The sequence below is a fragment of the Doryrhamphus excisus genome, chromosome 17, assembly GCF_030265055.1.
Source record: "Doryrhamphus excisus isolate RoL2022-K1 chromosome 17, RoL_Dexc_1.0, whole genome shotgun sequence".
NCBI lineage: Eukaryota > Metazoa > Chordata > Actinopteri > Syngnathiformes > Syngnathidae > Doryrhamphus > Doryrhamphus excisus.
In genome coordinates, this window is record NC_080482.1 from 4,551,158 (window position 1) to 4,571,051 (window position 19,894).

General features: G+C 40.0%; 1 long non-coding RNA gene across 1 annotated transcript in view; it reads right to left on the reverse strand.

Moving 5' to 3' along the window:
- Nucleotides 1–375: 375 nt before the first annotated feature.
- Nucleotides 376–19,894, reverse strand: part of LOC131105409 (uncharacterized) — a 104,813-nt gene continuing 85,294 nt past the window's right edge. The window contains exon 3 of the long non-coding RNA XR_009119929.1: nt 376–597. This is a non-coding gene — a long non-coding RNA (uncharacterized LOC131105409). The remainder of the gene's footprint in view (nt 598–19,894) is intronic.

The window sequence follows — 19,894 nt, forward strand, 5'->3', positions numbered from 1 at the left end:
TAGCCAGAGACCCTGTTGACAGAGATCAACAAAAAAAGGCCTTGATGCCTTTCTCCCAACATGCCTTGCTTATTTTTCTGAAATCCCTGGCAGGTACAGGAATGAAGGCTTAGTGCCGGCAGTGCTAATAAGGTGTGTGTGTGTGGGGATGGGGGGGAGGGGGCTGGAGGTCAGGGGGCTGCGACCTGGGATCACACTGTAATTACACATCACTGTCTCTGCGGTCAGTAGCGATGACTGACTTCTTCTGTTTGCATTGGTCCATCTAAACAAGCAGCGACGGCTAACGGTGAGTTCAGGGAGGATTAGTGGTGAAAAACAACAGCAAGCATAGTATGTCATTCAATCCATTTTTATTGCATTGTTTTACAAAGGCATCATCAGGACATGATTTATCCAGCCTCTGCAGCTATACGCTCACCTCGGTTTCCCAGTGTTCAAAGCCATACGGGCGGCAGACACGTTCTCACACTGCATGCGTATGGTCCTGTGTGGGTGGGGAGTGCTGCAGAGTGCACAGTGTTACACTTCGCAACGCTCCGACTGCCTCCTCTTCATTTGGTCTCAAGGTGCTCCTTGCCGAGCTTTTATGGTAATCTGGAAAAAAGTACTAATGAAATAAATAATAAATAAAAGGGATAAGAGTTTTTTTTTTTGTACTCAAAATTTGGGGTCATGAAGTGATCAGTGAATCTATAATAATATCAATCATAACCTTGTTGGTCAGCATAGAGTCATTCTAAAGCCATACACATTTTTTTTATAGTACTGCAATACTACACTACTGCTTTTTAAAACCATAGTAATATCCATGGGCTGCACGGAGGTCGAGTGGTTAGCGCGCAGACCTCACAGCTAGGACACCAGAGTTCAATCCCACCCTCACACCCTCTCTTTGCATGTTCTCCCCGTGCATGCGTGGCTTTTCTCCGGGTACTCCGGTTTCCTCCCACATTCCAAAAACATGCTAGGTTAATTAGCGACTCCAAATTGTCCATAGGTATGAATGTGAGTGTGAATGGTTGTTTGTCTATATGTGCCCTGTGATTGGCTGACCACCAGTCCAGGGTGTACCCCGCCTCTCGCAAGACAGTTGGGATAGGCTCCAGCTGGGTGGTCTTGTTCCAAATGATGCATTCAATATGGCTTGGTTTTTGCAGTTTCCAGGGGTACTGTTAACAGGCCGCCCCAAATTGAGCAGAGCCAGTCCGGTATGAATGTGAGTGTGAATGGTGCCCTGTGATTGGCTCTTGCCCAAAGACAGCTGGGATAGGCTCCAGCACCCCCGCAACCCTCGTGAGGATAAGCGGTAGAAAATGAATGAATGAATGAATAATATCCATTATTAAATAAATATGTGACTGTGTGTCAATCAAAGCTGAGAATCATTTTTGATGCTTTTGTTCCTTTAGATCTCATTCAATTGTACTGACATAACTAATGTTGTAGACACATTTGACTCTGTTTTCCCTCTGGATTAAATGTTGCATTGATTTAATCAGACTCCAGGTGAACAGTCTTCATTTATAACACAGACAGTTCAAGTTGTCGTTTATCCGTTCATGCTCAACGACTTGGTAGGACAGCGGACAGTCAGACTAGTGTTTGTCCGTCCTCTAAAGACGACCTGAACAGAGCAGTTGTGATTGAATGAGAATATTCCCGGACATCTTGTGAAGCAGACCTTAGACCAACCGTAGCATTTCACTTCAATGATCGGGCAGCCTTTGTGTTCAGTGTTGCAGGAAGCTGGAACCAATCAAAGCTGACTTTGGAAGAAATGTGGAGGACACCCTTATTCCTTGCCACGGAATGCCATTTTGAATAGGGTGAAATTTTCTGTAAAACGACTATTACCTTAAACATGGTATTGGCAAAAATGGGTGAAATTCCGCTGCTAAATTTGACTAATGTGACTACAGACACCTAAATGTATTATTGATTTCTTCCATATAGTTAATATACAGTCTGATATAGTTAATCTTCAAACAGCTAAAATAATGCATAAGACTAAAAATAACCAATTACCTAAAAATGTCATCCAATACTTGTCTACAAGAGAGGAGAAATATGATCTCAGGGAAGAACTACATTTGAAACACTTATATGCTAGGACTACGTTAAAAAGCCATAGCATTTCAGTATGTGGAATCAAACTATGGAATGGATCGAGTAAGACCCTCAAACAATACACAACGATGAGTGAATTCAAGAAACAATACAAGCAGTTGATGTTTGCTAAATACAAGGATGAAGAGTCTTGAACCAGTCATGATGTGCTATATATATCACTATATTGACACTTACTATGGTACACATTATGTCATTGGATGGTCATATCACCTTGTATTTCGGTATGTGTAAACTATATTTGGAAAGCAGGAAGTGAACAAATGATTGTAAAAGTACCAGATGGAGGAGTAGGATTTAATAAGCTTTGCTTCTTTCTACTCCTTTTGGACTTGTGGAACTGTGAACTGATTATGGGATGCACTCAATTGTAATCTGATGCATGTTTAAATGAAATAAAACCATTACCATTACCATTACCATAGGTCATCCATAAGGTGTAAAATTCCTCCCCAATATCCTTGCCCAGTCACGGTGTTGACTGGTATGCAAAATGCGATTCCTGTACTAAAAGATTCACATTAACTTCAAGTGAACCTCGGAGTGCATCTCGGAGTGTGTAATTTTGTCCCTGATCACTTAAGAGTGAAGTCATTTTCACAGGATGTCTACGTACTCACAGGAAGAACTCTTTCGGAAAGCCATCTCTTTTTCATTTGCAAGAGTACACGTGGGCAGTGTTTGTAAGATCCAACTAAATCGTGTGAAATTGCAATGTCTCCTGAATATCTGCTGATTATGATTATTACAGTCTCAGTAAATGCTGGCATCGTTTCAGTAGATTTGGCCATTGTTTGAACTACGTCCTGCAAATAAGGAGAAAACCCCAAAAATACAGCAATATACACTCTGAGCTCAGAGTCCTGCTCAAAAACAGACTGCATCGTACACACAACACGCTGCATGCTTAGTGTGTGTTCTAAGTGTGTGTGTGTGTGTGTGTGTGTGCTCTGAGCCGACCAGAGGCCAGTCATGTCAGTCCCCAACCGAGCCCTGCATTGATTTGTTGTTGGTAAACAAACAGCTGGATGTTATAGTTGGATCAATATGCCTTGCATGCCTCCCAGCATGCCTTCCAACCAGGTTGACATGCTTCTACTTGAAGTTGTGACCTGCATGAAAACGTCTAAAGTTTCATTTTTTAAAAAAAAAAATAGTATTAGTTAAAGGCTTGATAACTATTTTGCAGTATTTTGCATTTGGTACATGAGCATTCAGAAGGGGACTTCATTCATTCATTTTCTACAGCTGGAGCCTATCCCAGCTGTCTTCGGGTGCCAGCCAATCACAGGGCACATATAGGCAAACAACCATTCACACTCACATTCATACCTATGGACAATTTGGAGTCGCCAATTAACAAGCGATAAAAAATGAATGAATGCATCCAGATGGGAATTTCACACTGGGAGAAAATGATGTAATACATAAAGTACAATGTAATACTTTTTTTTATTGTCTTTGTTGATCGCCAGGTTATCAAGTGTATTATCTGTGACACCCACAAAAATAGTCCTGTTCAATCCTTAAATTCAATTCTTAAATAAATCTGCATATCTGTTGTGTTCCAACTGAAATAACAACTTCTACTTTGAGAGAAATATTCAAAGTTTGATTTTGTGCTCTCCAAAACGCAGTCGTCACGTCAAGCATCAATTCATAGTCGTTACTGACCAACATATTCCCAATTGGGATACTCTCTAATGAGACTAAAGTCCATTATACAAAAATATGTGGACATAATTGATTGAAAGAACCTTCACAGTGGGTGGAGCCTGACATAAAATCAATCATGAATCAAGTTGGTTTCAAACAACTCTTACTGAAGAAACGTTCTGGCAATTTGTCTTCTTCTGAAGTTGCTTGCGGAATCGTGACATGAAACTGTGATTTTTTTTATTTTATTTTTTTAACTGAATGTAATGAAATGAAAGTATGAGGGTTTGATACGTTGAGCCGAGCTGAACATAAAAGCAGCAGAAATAAAACTGACTTTTGGACAAAGGAGAGACAAAGACATGAGAGGATTAGCTGGGTAAGGATTTCAAAAGCAGAGAGAGAAAATTCAGAGAAAAAAAAAAACGGATAGGTGAGGGGATTAGTGATGGGCCAACGATGACAGGATATCGCAATGAGTGAGTGTGGTGGAACAGGAAAGAGGCAGCGTTAAGCCCGGTACACACATAAAGATAACCGCCCCGATTTGGAGCCCGATTCCCTTCTTCCAACCAAAGTCAGCAAAGGCCCGATTAGCTGGTGTCGCTAACATTTATCCTGGCAGATTATCGTGTGTGTAAATGTTAAATATGTTCAATATTTACGATTGAAAAATCCGGATGTGTGTGGTCAACACCGAGGATGGCTTAGCCTCGGACTGCATGATTGTCACGTGGATTGCCAGTCGAGAATTCAATCTGACTGAAGAAGAGAGACACAAAGTAAATCAAAACTGATTGTTTTGGAAATCCAAGTAAATACAGCTGGAATAGGTGCAGATTTTGGAAGATCTAGAAAGCTTTCCATGTGGGTTATCTTGTGTAACTGCTCTATAGGAGTCCATAACTCAATACAAAGGGCTGAAAAATGAGCATAGTGGGTCCCCTGACCAAACGAGCTAAGAAAGTTGAGTTTAGGCACAATATTTTCATTGCTCTGCTGTGTTACATCTTCATGAAGATGGACTTTGGCTGATTGCTGAATTAAAATAAACAAAAACACATCAAAAGTGGAAAAATCTAAAAAATATTGGCAATAATATCTTTGAGGGACAATAAACATTCCAAAACGCACCTGTATTGTTATGTGACTGGGTCAAATAAAATGTCCCGTTCAATTTTTTCATTGTACTTTTCTTAAAATAAATGTTAAAATCTCATCTCCATTCATTCTTATGGGACGCAAAGTAAATCAAAACTGATCGTTTTGGAAATCCAAGTAAATACAGCTGGAATAGGTGCAGATTTTGGAAGATCTAGAAAGCTTTCCATGTGGGTTATCTTGTGTAACTGCTCTATAGGAGTCCATAACTCAATACAAAGGGCTGGAAAATGACACAATTTTTTCGTTGCTCTGCTGCGTCACGTCTTCATGGCAAACAATGAAGATGGACATTGACTGATTGCGGAATTAAAATAAACAAAATCAAGTTGGCTTCAAACAACTCTTACTGAAGAAACTTTCTGGCAATTTGTCTTCTTTGATGAAACTGTGATTTTTTATTTTATTTTTTTAACTGAATGTGTGGATTATCTTGTGTTATCTTGTGTAACTGCTATATAGGAGTCCATAACTCATTAAAATAAACAAAATCAAGTTGGTTTTAAACAACTCCTACTGAAGAAACGTTCTGGCAATTTGTCTTCTTCGATGAAACTGTGATTTTTTATTTTATTTTATTTTTTTTAACTGAATGTGTGGGTTATCTTGTGTTATCTTGTGTAACTGCTCTATAGGAGTCCATAACTCAATACAAAGGGCTGGTCCCCTAACCAAACAAGCTAAGAAAGTTGAGTTTCGACACATTTTTCATGTTGCTTTGCTGCGTCACAACTTCATGGCAAACAATGAAGACGGAAGTTGGCTGATTGCCGAATTAAAATAAACAAAAACACATCAAAATTGGAAAAATCTAAAAAAAATGTTGGCAATAATATATTTCAGTGACAATAAACATTCCATAACGCACCTGTATATTTTATGTGACTGGGTCAAATAAAATGTCCCGTTCAATTTTTTCATTGTACTTTTCTTAAAATAAATATTAAAATCTCATCTCCTTTCATTCTTATGTAGTCAGTCTTGTGCCTTGTCTCATGTGGTGAATCGGGGGTCTCGCGACGCCCCTACTGGCTTCAAAACAAAAGTTCCAAAAAAGCAATGAGTGCAGGCTGATTTGGAGAAGGAGGAAGTGTCAGATGGGAGCGGAGGCAGAGTCTTGCTGCGACTACATATGTAAAGCAGCGGGGAAGCAGCAGCGTGTCAGACTGAGGCTTTGGCCCAACCTGAGCTCCCCTCTGCTCCCTCCAGCACATCAGTCATACAAAACAGGGCCATCACTGCCACGCTGCATGCTGGGAGACACACGCACGTGGCGGCGCACACACACACACACACAGTTAAAATTACACACTGACAACAATAACCATTCACTTAGATAGAGAGATTCACCATTGCAAAAGTACACAAAAGAGTTGACACTCGTACTGCAAAAAAAAACAAAACAAACAAACACATGCTTGCACACTGTGACACTTTCTCCGTGCCTTGCGGTGTCACACCAAGTGTCACACAAAGCCCGCAGACAAACAGAAATAGGTATCCTGTGCCCACAGCGTGCCCTCGCCCAGTACCATCTGTGATGGGTGCCAACACACAGCAGGTGATAGTTACACGGAGACCCCCGCCAACACACTCACACAAAAGAAAGGAAGAATATACACAAAGGGACGCTTGGATCTCATGATCTCCCAAAACTCATTAAATATGCATATGTATGCAAATATATGGACCTCTAGAAATGCACCTTGGGCCAGAGTGTTAGTGTGTGAGCTTGGAGGTGAAAGTACACGATTAGAACTGAAGCAACCATTTTTTTTGCCTTGACTGTGTTAACACTAAACTTGATAGTGTGTGTGAGGTTTTCTATAGTTTTGCAGTGATGGTAATGGTTTTATTTCATTTGAACATGCATCAGATTACAATTGAATGCATCACATAATCAGTTCACAGTTCCACATGTCCAAAAGGAGTAGGAAGAAGCAAAGCTTATTAAATCTTACCCCTCCATCTGGTACTTTTACAATCAGTAACTGTTACATTTGTTCACTTCCTGCTTTCCTAATATAGTTTAAGTTTTTTTTTGTGTTTTTTTTTCACGTACTGAAGTACAAGGTGATATGACCATACAATAACATAATGGGTACCATAGTAACTGTCAATATAGTGATATATATAGCACATCATGACTTGTATTTAGAAAACATCAACTGTTTCCCGGTGTTTTCTATATTATTCTGGTACAGGAAATATTTGTAAATAAAGCAAAAACAAAACAATAGTGTGATTTAGCAATAATGCTAATGCATGTCATACACTAAGTGTTATACATTTTTAATTAACCCTTAGATGCATGAGTGACTGGACCCTACACTCTTCCATAAGTGGGTCAAAAATGACCCATACTAGAATCAATGCGTTTTTATGCTAATTTTGCCATTTTGGTTAGGAATAATCACTTGTATGATATTTAGTATTATATTTAGGAGTTGATAAGTTGATAAGAATTAAAGGTTCCTATTGGATTCCATAGAAAATGCATGCAGGTCATTTTTGACCCACTTATGGAAGGTTGGGGTAGTGACACAAAAACAAAAATTTCTTAAAATATACAAAAGGTAAGTTAAAAATGTGAATGGCATGATACCAAAAACATGTTTTTTGAGGAATACCTGGAATATGAAATGATAAAAAAATTTCATTACAAAGATATTTCAAGAAAACAACCTGACCTGGCCAATTTTGACCCACTTATGGAAGGTTGGGGTAGTAACACAAAAACAAAAATTTCTTAAAATGTATAAAAGGTAAATTAAAAATGCGAAAGCATGATCTCAAAAACATGTTTTTTGAGGAATACCTGGAATATGAAATGATAAAAAAATTAATTACGAAGATATTTCAAAGAAAACAACCTGACCGGGTCATTTTTGACCCACTTATGCATCTAAGGGTTAAAAAAAAAGAAAACAGGTCAACTTATGTTATTGTGTTGCTTATATACTGAGCAGTATGTTCAATAACAGAGTGCCTACACTCTGAAACTGCGGTTAGATACCATTTAGCTCAGTAGTGAAGTGCAGGTCAATATCAATAAGAAAGCCAATATGCAGCATATCTATCACAATATATACTTAATTGAAATCACGACTTGATATTATTAGTTTTGCTGGTCAGTGGCTTTTTCCGTCTCCCACATCCCAACAAAGACACCAATCTGGCGGATCGAGCAGAGGAAAGAATAGATCGGAGAGAAGAAGCTCAGAATGCGTATTGTCCTCTTGTCTCCTTCACAACTCTGGAAGGTCAGCAGAGCCCAAAAGTCCCAACACTCACTCTTCTCACTTCAGTTCCCACTTTTCTCTCAGCGGCACGGCAGCTCTCTTTGACAATGTCTTCATGACAAATCAATATAAACTCTCCACAGCCCCCCCTCCTCTTCGGCTCTTTGAGCTGCCCTTGAGTTTTCAAACATGAATCCAGCAGATAGTCCAGTAAAAGTCCTCTTTGGAGAGCTTCTATTTTCTCTTAAAAAAAAATGCTCGATAAGAGGATTCCTTATGAACAAATTTTTTAATTTTCTGGTTGCGTAATAAAATAGCTTTATTATCTTGCCAAAATATTGCATTTTTCACCCAATGTTTGGCATGACTTAGTTGTTTGGGAGTGTGTCACTGTGGTTTTGTATGCAGTGATACTCCTTCCATATTTTATTTTTATAAATTGATGCGACACCATCAAAACAATCAAAAGCAGTTGCCCAGATTTCTTTTAATCAGTAGTTCTAAATTTTTGTTTTGTCATGCCCCCTCGGACAGAAATGTTTTCACAACAAACCACTGTATGAGTTGCTGGCACATAGCATTCTGCATCCAATCGCGCGATTATCAAAAGTGAAATAATTTAAGTTAAGTTTATGAACTTGAAAATAATGAAATATTGTCATATTTGCCTCTGACGTCCTTCGTTTTTTTCATCCTGCTAGATATGTCTCCATCACGTGTCCACCATTGTTCCTGTGTTCTACTGTCTTCTACTGGGTTGAACAGGTAATTAGTTTGAGAACTGCATCCACCAAGCTGTGGGCTTGTTATTGAAGCATGAATATCATGCATATGTCAGAGCACGACGACACTGATACTGAAAGTTCTTCAGCATATGCTGTCTGACATCTTACAATCTGGATTTGAACACTGTCAAAGTTGAGGACTCTTTCTCATATCTTCTAACAGCATCAAACTGAAAATGCAGCCTCGCCGGGTTTGGACCTGACTTTGGAACCCACAGGAACCACTCCCAGAGGTTCTCAGAGGCCGAGATGGTCATGGCCGAGATGAAAAGTCTTCTTTGAGAGACAGGAAGCAAGTACAGCATCCCGAGCACCGGACTAATATGGTCACATTCCCTAGTTCTAGTCAGAACTCGAGCAGCAGGATTGTGGATGCGGCTGGATTAGTCACTAAATCGGGTTTAGACACAATTCCGTTGACGTTGGCAAGGTTTTTAGGTGGTAAAAAGCTGTTAAAGCTCTGCAAATAAAATGTATCTAATTTGTCTTTATGCTGGTCTTAGCTAGCTTCTTTTGTTTGCAACTAACAATAAACAACCTTGTGTCCTTCTCTCTGCATTCTTGCCTTAACATGCAGGTTGCAGATAGATAAATAGATAGATACCTACCTGCTGCTATTTTGCCACCTACTGGCAACACTTTTGGAAGCACTTGCAGTTAAAACATGCTTTATTATTATGCTCTATTGCAATGCTTTATTATTTTTTAATTAGTTCTGACATGAGTTTTCTGATACAAATACGTCCTATTATCCCCGACAAAAGGCACAAATGGACTGGTTTTCCTGCAAAAAAAAATATAATTTACTTAGAGAAGAAACCGGGATCTACTATACAATCATCCCTCGTTTATCACTGTTAATTGGTTCCAGACCCGACCGTGATAGATAGGATTCCTTCTTTATCAAAGGAATACTTTCATAGTTCATTTACCAATTTTCATGCTTGAAAATGCTTCATTTAGGTAAATAATTTACATTTTCTTTAAATATAGATTTAATTTTTCAAATAAGAGGCTGTATTTGTCAACCACAATACAACCTGATTTATAAATTATATGAAAAATCATGATAATTTCAATGGAAAATCATACATGACAGAATGGTTAGGCATTTTAGGGAAATTTTAAAGCACGCACAGTGTTATATTTATAAATATATTATTAATTAGTTGGAAAACAACACCTTTTTTGTGTTGTTTATGTTGAAATTAATGTATATTTAGATATAGTTTCGATATTTATCTATCTATCTATTCTCAAAAAGCTGTTTTTCTTCCTCATGTTCTACTGCAAAATATTGAAGAATAGAAAAAGATAGAAACAATTAGGTCATTGTTGATGTATAAATTTTGCCCAAAAGTTCACATTCGCAGACGAGTCCACTACCACACACACCAGAGAAAAAACACATAGTGGATCGGGAACTAAAATTACAGTATTTCTGTTTTCAAAACAAAAAACACATGTAAAAAAAAGTCTGGCTTAGTCGCTGTTTACACAGACTTTAAAACATAACCTTGTCATGTCCGGCACCTCATAAAGTTGTCCGTCCGTGACCTACTGTAATGCTGACAAGTTGTGTGAAAGCGCTCCAAGTGTGTCCACTGATTAGCAGCGTGTTAAGGCCCAGCGACAGCCCATGTGAGTGTTAATTTGTGTTGCGAGCATCACAGTGACTTGTCCCGGCCCTCCTATAATGAGCAGTAGTGCTATTACGTGGCCTGGCTTCTCAGTGTTTCCTCCCCGTCTTTGCAACGCGCTGCGCCTTGGTAATTGGTCACAGAGGGGACAGTAAATCTGCACGAGGACGTGGGAGAGGCACCGGAGAAGGAGAGCGAGGGAAGAGCGTGTGTTTGTGTGAGTTTACAGGAAGAGCTAGGTGATAGAGGACAGGGGGTGGGTGTCTTTCATCTTCACAGCTTTTTCTCTTCCAACTGTTTACAAGGACTGCTGCCTATCTCCGCAGACACACACACACACACACACACACAGTTAGTGAGGCAGCCCCCACCTCAACTGCTATACCACCCACATGCATATACAGTAAATGACCTCAGTGCGCTACAGTCTGCGACTATGGATTCTAATCAGATGCCGGCAGTACTGTGTCTGTCAAACCTGGCCAAGGTTACTTAACCTTCCAGTCTTAATTTCCCTTCCATTTTAGTTCCTTCCTCCGTATCAAACATCAGCACATCTACAAGAAAAAAAAAAAGGAAAAGAGTATAGGGAGGAAAATGAAGATTGCCATGCTTGGCTGAAGCTCGGAGATGAAAGTAAAGGATGATTCACATTGCTGTGGAAAAATGAACTGAACCAAGCAGAGCTGAGCTGTGCTATTTTTAAACTTCTATATGCCATAGCTACTGGAGGAGGACAATGTGAAGTGTAAAACATAGTATTTTATATCACGAGGAAAGGAATGAGAACTAGCGTTTTTGTTGTAGATGACTGAACGAGGGGAGGGTTGGAAAATGCCAGGAATTTCCCATTTTTAATACTGGAGTAAAAAATTATGTTAAGGGAACCTAAATGTTTGAGTATTACCTTGCAACATTACCTTGATTAGTATTCAAGTTTGACAAAAAACATAGTATTTTATATCATGAGGAAAAGGAATGAGAACTAGCGTTTCTGTTCTAGATGACTGAACGAGGGGGGGGGGGGGGATGCCAGGAAATTCCCATTTTTAATACTGGAGTATAAATTCTACATAATAAAATTATGTTAAGGGAACCTAAATGTTTGAGTATTACCTTGCAACATTACCTTGATTAGTATTCAAGTTTGACAAAAACATAGTATTTTATATCATGAGGAAAAGGAATGAGAACTAGCATTTCTGTTCTAGATGACTGAAGGAGGGGGGGGGGGGGGGAATGCCAGGAATTTCCCATTTTTAGTACTGGAGTAAAAATTCTACATAATAAAATTATGTTAAGGGAGCCTAAATGTTTGAGTATTACCTTGCAACATCACCTTGATTAGTATTCAAGTTTGACAAAAACATAGTATTTTATATCACGAGGAAAAGGAATGAGAACTAGCGTTTCTGTTCTAGATGACTGGGGGGTGGGTGGAAAATGCCAGGAATTTCCCATTTTTAGTACTGGAGTAAAAAATTATGTTAAGGGAACCTAAATGTTTGAGTATTACCTTGCAACATTACCTTGATTAGTATTCAGGTTTGACAAAAACATAATATTTTATATCACGAGGTAAAGGAATGAGAACTAGCGTTTCTGTTCTAGATGACTGAACGAGGGGAGGGTTGGAAAATGCCAGGAATTTCCCATTTTTAATACTGGAGTATAAATTCTACATAATAAAATTATGTTAAGGGAACCTAAATGTTTGAGTATTACCTTGCAACATTACCTTGATTAGTATTCAAGTTGGACACATACACACACAATATAAATCAGCCAATGCAATATTCCATGTTGTGTTTCAGATCTGGCAATTTTTGCATGATTGCCGTGTGATTGGATTGATATAGACGTGTACAAACACTCCTCAAAGTTGGCGCCAACAAAAGAACTGCAGAGGCCTTTTGCTTTTCCTGCTGCAGACTCAGTCAGTAACAATCTGGCAAGGCTGACTATGGCACTACAACACTACATTTAAAACACCAAAAAAAACAAAGCAAATAATAAACTGTGTTAAAATACTTGAATATCACACATAATTACCATCAGGTAGACAGGCAGATGGATGAGCTAATCATCTCCTCATCACCAACCACAGAAGAAGACTTGAAAATTTGCAGGAAACAAACAGAAACGACGCCATGAGATAAATGACTATGATAAGTGTGCACCCAATTCCCACCTCTTGTTGTCCCCGTTCATCACAAGCAGCACATCTGGTGTGACAATGGCACATCAGAGAGAGAGAGCCACCGAGCTGCAAAAAGACTGACAGCCTGCTCCTGTTTACAGTGTGTTACCACGGCAACATGTCCATCAATCACACCTCGGCGTGATGGCCTGACCCACGCTTTCTGCCAGGAGCAGAGCTGCAAAGATGAAGCCTTTTTCATTTTACATGCTGACACACACACACACACACACACACCCACACACACACACACACACACACACACACTTTCTAATTCACAAGTACACACACACTTATACATGTTAGTCATATGTGCATATACGCAGGACGACCTCCTTGTCTTTCTGTTGCGATGATCCAATGAATGGCCTTTTTATTTTAACATAGTTTTCTGGATATATTGTTGACTAATCATTGTTGGGAAGTCTCGAGTCAAGTGTGAAGCAATGACGTGCAAATCCAAGTCAAAACAAAGCAAGTCGAGCCAAGTCCGAAGTCATAGGCTTGAAATGTTTTCGTCCTTACAAGTCATAAGCACTGCTTCGTGTCTCCCAAATGAAATGACATTTTAACAATGTAATCAGACCAATGTGGCAAGACTCTAATCCACACGCTTGTTCTTTGTTCTTAAACCTGACTGGACTTTATAGATGCGTTCAATGGGGCCGATTTAAAGGGAAACTATGTTGTCTTGCTGGAAATGACATAACGAATAGGGACACATTTAACTCAACATATTCACAAAAAATCTCAGGTATTTTCAAGTCAGACTAAAGTCTGAATCAAAATCCCAAGTCATTGATGTCAAAGTCCAAGTTAAGTTGCAAGTCATTAACACTACTCTCAAGTCGATCCATAGTCATGACATAATAACGGTCACGTCAGTTTGAATACTTTGAATGGGGGCCAATTTTACTCAACACATTCAGGAAAAATCTCAGGTATTTTCAAGTCAGACTAAAGTCTGAATCAAAATCCCAAGTCATTGATGTCAAAGTACAAGTTAAATTACAAGTCATTAACACTACACTCAAGTCGAGTCCATAGTCATGATACAATGACGGTCACGTCAGTGTGAATACTTTAAATGGTGACACATTTTTATTCAACACAGTCACAAAAAATCTCAGGTAATTTCAAGTCAGACTAAAGTCTGAAGTCATCGGTCTCGAGGTCCATGTTAAGTTGCAAGTCTTTAATGCTACTCTCAAGTCGAGTCCATAATCATGAAAATTGTCCAAGTCATGTAACTCTAATCCACACCTCAAGCAGGACAATGGAGTGTTCTAGAAGGTACACTACCGGTAAAAAGTTTTAGAACACCCCGATTTGTTTGCGGTTAGTAGAGTCAAACCTACTACATGTCAGCAGACCCCCTAATAGTCCTCATCAGCGATTGATTAAAAAAACAAAAATCTCCTTTATTTAAAGGCAAAATATATATGTTTATTGGTGTTGTACCAATGCTATTTGGATATTTTCAAATTGAGGTTTCAGTATTCTAATAATTTATTTTGTGTTATTTTTTGTTAATTGAATGATTGTGTGTTTCGCAGATCACAAAATGTTCAACAATTTAAAGCTGTTCTACAGAAATGGAGGTTGATCAAACCATGGTAGTTGGTGCAACTAATTCCTACAGGTGTTATACAGTCATCCCTCATTTATCACTGTTAATTGCATCCAGACCCGACCATGATAGATAGGATTCCTTCTTTATGAAAGGAATACTTTCATTGTTCATTTAGCAATTTTCATGCTTGAAAATGCTTCATTTCGGTAAATTTACAATTTTCTTAAATATAGATTTATTTTTACAAATAAGATTGTATGGTGTTCCAAGTTCTGGAGTGCTTACTACATCCTCTGTCTTCATAAAAACTGTGTTCAGAACCCACTGTGGTCCTATACCCTTGTGAACATCAGTTGCACAGCACTGTAGTGGAGAAAGTAATTTGTTGCTCCAAAAATTGCAAAAAAAGAGGAAATGAAGAGTGGGACAAAGACTTAAAAATGGAGAAATTGGAGTGCTCTAAAACCCGGAGTGTACATCACATACATGATGTATCCACCTGTATCCACACGACAGAATAAGAGAAGCCATGGCACACTTGGTGGTGTGTTATGAAATGTCTCTACTGTAAAATATATAATATATATATATATAATAAAGATTGGGAAAAACATTGGGATAGGGTGTGACTTCTCAAATACCGTTCCGGTTACAGGATAAGGACACGCTGTTATGTATTTGGGATGATGCATGAACCTTCCTCAGATGCCTTTGGATAAGAGGCTCTAAGGAGGCTAACGTAAGCGCAAAGTACGTGTTGATGGCGGCGACATGAAGAGGCAACAAGTCACCGAGAAAGATGACGTCCTCTCTTTCTGCGGCTGAGCGGAGGCTGTTTGTGCCGCCTGTAATTGCCTAGCGGATTGATGCCGAACAACGCTCCATCTCACGGACCGTAATCAAGACTCATTATTCATCCGTTAGCACCCTAATCTGAGTATTGGAGACATGACGGCAAATCCCGGAGACCGCCTGCGTCTGATGACAGTATCACCAGTGTTGCCGTCTCTCTTCCACTTCACTGCTCCATCCTCGGCACCTCTTTGTCTCTTCTGAATCATCTGCTATCCTCTTTGCCCTTTCCTTTTCCTTTTCACATCACAGCCGACTACACACAGCTCTTGCTCTCTTTCACTCACATAAAACACACCACTTTCATCCCAACGCCCCTCCAGTGCTTCGGTGGGGCTGAAATCACAGGAAGCGTCTTGATTATCCTGCAAATATGTCTCTCTTTTGGTTAACTTTGGTAAAAATCACAGTCTTCAGTGAGTAATAAGGCCTTAACAACCTCCATTCTTCTGTCTCCCCCCGCCACCAGCCTCTCTCGGAAATCCAAAGGGGGTGACAAAGAGCTAATTTCTGCCATTATTACCATACAGACATTACACCGTTAATCTGCAATAAGTGAAATTCATTATCCTGATGAAGGGGTCTCTTGGAGCAGCCCACGGAGACAGGGAGGGAAAAAAAGAAGAGAGCTGATCAATAACTCAATCTTCTGCCCTGCATGGGGCTCCATCTTCTTGCTGGAAGAGGAGAGACTCGAGCCACAGCCCACACTGTCCACGTTCTAACAGCCTATTGCACGATCAATGGACACAATCTAATCAGCCGCTATCACCACCACTGACTTTTAGCATGTAGGACCCGGCATAATAGCATTAGCAGGAAGGGTGTGCAGGATTGAGGTGCGCTGCTCAAGTCCAAGGTCATTCAATGGGGAGGGGGTTTGGAAAGTAAGAACAAAACAAAGCTGACAACTGTTCAGTAAAAACGATAAAAAATGGATTTAAATTAAGAGAAACATTTGCAGAAGCTGTTTTTTTTGTTATACTTCGATTCGGAATTTACTATAGACGTTTCTTTTCCTCACACTTTGTTATTAATATGCCTTCAGCATTTCACAAATAAATTAACATTCCATGATAAATATTTATCTTGTGACCTTATCAATGATCTTGGGGGGTCCCAGCCCCCAGCTAGGGAGTCATTGCACTGCATTGACTGGTGACTGACTGTTTATTGAGCAATCAGTGGGTGCTCTTTACTAAAAGTCTTAAGAATTACAGAAATATCGATTGCGTTTTAATTTTCTTCCAGGTCGAAATGTCTCACCTGTAAAAACTATTTTATCGTAGTTTTCATTCCCGTGTGATTAAATTTGAAAGTGATATCACAATTCACTTTCAAGTGTCCTGTCAGCTGTTTAAAAATAAAAAAATACATAATCATTGCAAAGATAATTTAAAAAATGGTACTTTAAACTAGTACTTTCCTTATTGTATTAGAATTGTAATGTGATTTCTTTGAAGGATAAAACATCTTGAGTCAGTCATTTTAACTGCGACTTGACTTGACTGTCCTGATGACTTTCAACATTACCGACATGACAAGGAGATCCCACCTGAGACGTCGTGATCTGGCGTGCTTCTTTCTTCAATGGAATTATGAAGGTTCAGGTTGTGCAGGGTTGTCAAATGGCAGGTGGCGGTGTGGAGATGTTTCATGGGGCATCCGTCACAACTGAAGACCATCATCTATGTGGTAATGACCAGGATTTTCAAGTCTTTTGGCAAAATAGTCTGTGTTCTGACAAGACTAATGTTTAACCTTTTGGAAAGGCTGTCATTTTCTACCGCGTATCCTCACAAAGGTTGTGGGGGGTGCTGGAGCCTATCCCAGCTGTCTTCAGGCCAGAAGCGGGCTACAACATGGACTGGTCGCCAGCCAATCACAGGACAAGCAACCATTCACACTCACATTCATACCTATGGACAATTTGGAGTCCAATTAGGACCAATTAACAGGCCAATTAACCTAGCATGTTTTTGGAATGTGGGAGGAAACCGGAGTACCCGGAAGAAAACCCACGCATGCACGGGGAGAACATGCAAACTCCACACAGAGATGGCCGAGGGTGGAATTGAACTCGGGTCTCCTAGCTGTGAGGTCTGCGCTTTAACCCGTTGACGACCGTGCAGCCCAAAAAGAACATTATATCAACAGTAAAATATGGTGGTGGTAGTGCGATGGTTTGGGGCTGTTTTGCTGCTTCAGGACCTGGGAGACTTGCTCGCCAAATGGGACCATGAATTCTGCTGTCTACCAAAGAAATCCTGAAGGATCTGTTTGTGACCTCAAGCTGAGGTCCAAAACACACCAGCAAGTCCACTTCTGAATGGCTGAAGAAAAACAAAATGAAGACTTTGGAGTGGCCTAGTCAAAGTCCTGACCTCAGTTGCGATGCTGTGGCAATCAGGAAGGGGGAAACACTATATATGGCAAAAATACCCAATCTCTTCATAGAGCTGAACATATGGGTGCGCACATATGGGTGCGCTCTTCTAGGGATTAAATACACCCACCCTACTTTATACCCCTTAGCCAGTGTTGTGCACCTATTAAATCCTATTGCTCTAAAGATCGATGGAGCCTGCCCCTGCTTGGTGGCCATAAAGCGGCAAAGACATATATCTGATGGCGATAGCTGCAGGAAACAGGTTTACCCCTGAAAAAACATGATGAAAATGACAGATTTTATTACCTCTAACATGTTACTGAAACGCCGCTGTGCTGACACTCAACACTCGGTGGCCTTTTCAGCGATTTCATCATCAGGAATGAGGATCCCGGAGAGCAGCTGGATTGAAGATTTATTGATTTATTTTTTAAAACTTTTTCACAACTGCGTGAAAATGGCTTTATGTTGAAACCCACACAATGTTATGCATATCACTAAATTAGTCAGAAAACAGTCAGCCAACTCTCAACTTCCTGCGTGGTCGGAAGGCGGTTGAGCCAAGTCGTTAAAGAGTGATCTTCTAATCTTCTGTCCAAGCAGCACAGAGCATGGTAAACCCCCAAAATTAGCACCCCCATACATATAGAAATTTGCATTGTCGCATTTTCCTGATATACGTTAATTTCTTGATGGCTAACGTCCATACAAGATGTGTTCCCTCCTTTTTTTATCCATTAAGGAGAACCACTCCCCCCGAGCTCTCCATGGGGCCTCTTTGTAACTGTCAAGGAACTCTTTTCACTTTTTGTTCTGCTTGCCCTCGCAGGTCCTTTCTCTGCTGACATTCACACCATCTGCCGGCGTTACGGAGAAGATGCGCAGCATTTCTCCGTGTAAAAACAGCGATAACCGAAATAGTGCAAACTTTTCAAATTTCTCTGCAAATAGTGAGGACCAAGCTGCAGCAGTTTGGGTATTGTTTTCACCAGGACACTTGCCACAAAGTTGCCCCCAATAGAAGCGGCTGTAAAGAATCACTCAAGCCGCACTAAGCAGCTGCCTGCGAGTTAGGTCATTTTCCCAGGAGCCACACAGAGTGGGCATTGGCAGGACCTCAAAAAGAAGGGACACCATCTGTTCAGCCCCTGAAAAGGTTAGTGACACCTTCTGTGGTACCAACAACTTCTAATTAAGTGGCAGAGAATGCAGTAGCAGCCGCTCCTTCACGGGATTGGAGGCTGCGTCACCTTTCCCGATGACAGCATCACATCAGCATCACATCTGGCCGTGAAGTGAGCGGCGTATACGGCGTATACACTAATCGATACAACATATAGCTAAAGTATTGTATTTGTTTTGTATGAGCTGGGTCCCTCCTTAGTACCATGTAATTAAATCCTCCTGGCTGTGCCTTTTGGTCAAAATCCAGCATGGTTTCCATTATAATACATTGCACTAATTTCATTAACATTGGGAATGACAAATAGAGTTAACATCCTTGTAATTCTTATCACTCTTACCGCTAAATCTGTTGCTCAGAAATGCTGCTAATTAGGCGTATTAAGTAATTAAGAAGAGGTCTTAATTATATCGATGCCACTGGGACCTGAATGGTTGTACCCGTGAAATGTTCTGCTGTGCTGCTCTGCATTTCGAGTTTGGTTGGTATACACAGCTTCACAATTTTTACACTTTGCAGCATTTTGGAATACAGTTTCAGCGAATAATTAGTAAACATCTGGTGGACTTCAAATGGCAGACAAAAAAAAAAAAAAAAAGAAACTCAAAAATGTCAAGTCCATTACCTTGCAAAGAGTTAAAAGCTTAATGAAATATTTTGTAGAAAGGAAATGAGAGGTTTGTCACGGACATGGATTTAGTCTCAGGAGAATGGGCACCAAACGCCCCCCCTCGCCTCAGTCTGTGCCATCAGTCAAAGTAGCAGCCAGCCGTCCCCTTCTTCTCTCCAAGGAGATGTCTCTGGAAGCCACAATGATCTATACCTCATGACCTAACGCTCCATGTCCGACATCCTTTGATTTGTAGCCTGAAGGTTTTTCAAACACAAATTTAAAAGAGGATGAAATTCAGTTGAGAGCTTTTGTTGGACATATAAAGTCATTTGGGATGGCGTTGCCCTGTGAGGACAGAATGGCAAAGAGTGTTGCTTGTTTCCATTAGCAATAAGTCAATGTTGAGCCCTGCCAGTGCCACTGCTACTACTACTACTAATAATACTAAACCACAACAATGATGGCGCAAA